The sequence below is a fragment of the Chionomys nivalis genome, chromosome 5 (assembly GCF_950005125.1).
Source record: "Chionomys nivalis chromosome 5, mChiNiv1.1, whole genome shotgun sequence".
In the NCBI taxonomy this organism is placed as follows: Eukaryota; Metazoa; Chordata; class Mammalia; order Rodentia; family Cricetidae; genus Chionomys; species Chionomys nivalis.
In genome coordinates, this window is record NC_080090.1 from 100,395,953 (window position 1) to 100,399,206 (window position 3,254).

Here is a 3,254-nt window from a genome sequence, read left to right on the forward strand (position 1 = left end):
GTCTCTTGCCTCCCAGTGGTGGGATTAGAGGAGTGTGCACCACCACCCGGCTGGATGGTGTTTTTATTTATTTATTTTGAGATAGGGTCTCCTGTAGCTTAGCTTGAGCTTGCAATGTGGCTGAGGATGACCTTGAACTTCTCACCTTCCTGCCTCCATCCTCAGGGTGTTGTGATCGTAAGTGTGCACCACTCCTCCAGGTTGTGTGGTGCTGGGTTTGTGCACGCTCGGGGATGGGGGTGGCATTCCCAGCTGCACCAGCAGTCCCAGCCCTGACTTGCTTTGGTTTTTGAGTCTGACACAGCTCTAGAAAAGAGGGAATGCCTAGCTGATGTGTACATCTCTCCTCTTACCCTGCTGAACCCCGTCTGCAGGTGGGGGTGGGAGGAATGGCTGCCCTCACCTGTTCCTGACCTCCTTCCTGAGTATACCCCCCCCCCCGCCGGGAGGGGTAGGGGACAATCTCTTTGGCTGTTGGAGGGAGTTTCTGGTGGGATATGGAGAGATGGGGTGGAGCTGGTTCTCAGGACACTCCACTGCGATCTTCAGGGACAGCTGTAGTGATTCAAGGGCGGTACTAGTCCCTTGCGTCATCTCTCCAGCCCTCTGCCATTATTCATTCAGTCTCTGCTGTCCATTCAAGTGTTCATCCTCCACCCTCCTCCCATCTCCTTTCCACCTTCTCATCTACGCAGCCTTCATCTGCTCTTACATCTGTTCGCTGTCCGTCCATCCATCCATCCATCCATCCATCCATCCATCCATCCATCCATCCACCTTCCATCCTTCATCCACTCTTTCATCCAGCCTTCTGTTATCCATCCATTCATCTTCCTTCTTTCAACCCACCCATCCTTCCATTGTCCACCCATTGTTTGCTTACCCATCCTTTACCTTTGACTGGAGGGATTTTAAAGGCCTTTTGTGTTGATGCTCAGTGTGCCTTCTTTCATTGGTGAAGCCAATGACCACTTCGCCTGTGGAGTTCTTCTGCTGTCGTCCGAGGCTTTCATGGCTCCCTGAGGTTTTCTTACTTAATAGCACTCATTAATATTGTCTTTTTATTTTCTGTTTATTTGTACTTAGTGCTTGATAAATGAGTTTGGGAGTGGGGGTGCATGTGTGCGCTCACGTGCATGCGGATATGGAGACCAGAGCGATGTATCAGACATCTTTCTCTGCCTTATGGTCCTGAGAGAGTCCCCTCACTGATCGGGAAGCTCACCCAGCTAGGCTGATCTCGGGATCCATCTGACCGCTATTGCAATGTCAGGGTTACGGGCACACAGGCCTTGCTTTTTTACTCAGTGAGGCTCCCAACCTTCTCAAGCCCCTGGGGGCAGTTTTTTGGTGAGGGAAATGGATATACATTCCCTTTGGTGTCTGTCTTGAGAAATCTAAGCCAACCAGTCTTGGTTGGTGGTCTTCATCAGGGAGAGCAACTGTGGCTGATGATTGGTTTTTAGTGCTGTTTCTTTTTACGTCTGAGCGCATGCTTGTTTGGGCCCTACACTTAATCTGTGTGTTGGGTTGGAGGTGGCTGTTTGGATTTAATTGGGAATGGGCAGAAGTGACCAGATTTGGGGACTGGCTTTGCATTTGAGCTACTACTGGACTTCAGGCAGACCACTGTCCGTCTCTGATCCTCTCCTAGTTTGTTCCATAGAACAATTCATTCTTGTCTGTCTGTCTGTCGCTCTGTCTCTCTATCATTTTATCCATTTATTTTTGTTGTGTGTCTGTGTGTAGGAACATTCATGCCATGAAACACCCATGAAGGTCAGAGGACTGCTTTCCGGAGTTGCTTCTCTCCTGCCCCAGTACGGTCTCTGGGAATCAAACTCAGGTCCTGGGGCTTGGTGCCCAGCACTTTTGCCTGCTGTGCCATCTCACCAGCCCATGTCTGTCACAGTCAGTGCCTGAGTTTACAGTTTCTCTGTTTGAGATTAGAAAGGATTCTTTTTTTTTTTTTTTTTTTGCATGAGTTCCTTTTGTGTTTATTAACTACTGCTGGGCATGGTACCTTCCCTGCGGTCTCTGGGTGAAAGGATTCTTTTTGAGTTTTCAGACTGGTTGACACTCTTTTTACCTTGACCTTGGTTACCTGATGGAGGGCGCCACACCCGTGAATGCTAAGTACTTCCAGGATCTGACTGGCCCAAGGCCATGGCTGTGAGTCCACGGGTTTTATACACACCACCACCGAGTCTCTGGTGTTTCTGGTATTGCTCAAGTTCTCAAACATAAAATGTCATTGTCATAACTTCCTTCTGCTCTGGGGTTCAGCTTGCCCATATTCTTCCCAAGAAAGTAGGGACGGCGGTGGAGGAAGAGGGAGTGGAGGGAAGTAGTAGGTAAATACGGGCACAGCTTGATCAGGGCCAAGAAGATTCCAGTCGTACAGAACTTAGTCTTCTTCCTTTATTGCTTGCTCCAAGAGGAAGCCCACCCACTCCCTGCTATGAACACTGGCTCTCTGAAAGGATGGCTGTAAGCATTTCCTTTGGGCTACCTCACCCCACCCCCACAGGCTAAGGTACCACATGGCAAGTCTAGGTGTAGCCTCTTGTCCAGTGATTCCTCTGAAAGGGATTGACAGACAGGACTGGCTGTTTCACTTGGGGCATGCCACTGGGTGGGGATGGCAGGGGATTTGGCTCAGAATAGGCACTGAAGACCGATTACAAAGCAAAAGTGCCTGAGGGCTGGGGTCGTAGCTTAGTTATTAGAGTGCTTACTCATTGTGCAGAAAGCCCAAGGTTCAGTCCCCAGCTCCAGATGAACCAGTTGTGGTGGTGTACACACTTGGAATACAATCTCCATATTTGGAGTTGGAGGCAGGAGGATCATAAGTTGATGATCAAGCTGGGGAGATCACTTGCAAGTATGATGGCCTGAGTCAAATTCTCATCATCCTGAAAAGTTGAACGTGGCCATGAGCAGCGCTAACTCTAGCAGTATGAAGGTGAGGGGTGGCCAGGAGGACCACTGGGGCTGGCTGATGCCAGTCTAGATCCAGGATCAGGGAGAGTCCCTGACTTAAGGGAATAAGGTAGAGAGGGATAGAGCAGGAGACTTGATGCCCTTTTTAAAACACAGATTTTGTGTTTTATTTTGCATACGTGTGTTTTGCCTACATGTACACATCTGTGTACCACATGCACGCGTGGTGCCTTCAGAGGCCAGACAGGAGCATCACTGGATCCCCTGAAACTGGAGTTACAGACAGCTCTGAGCCGCCACCTGTGAGCTGG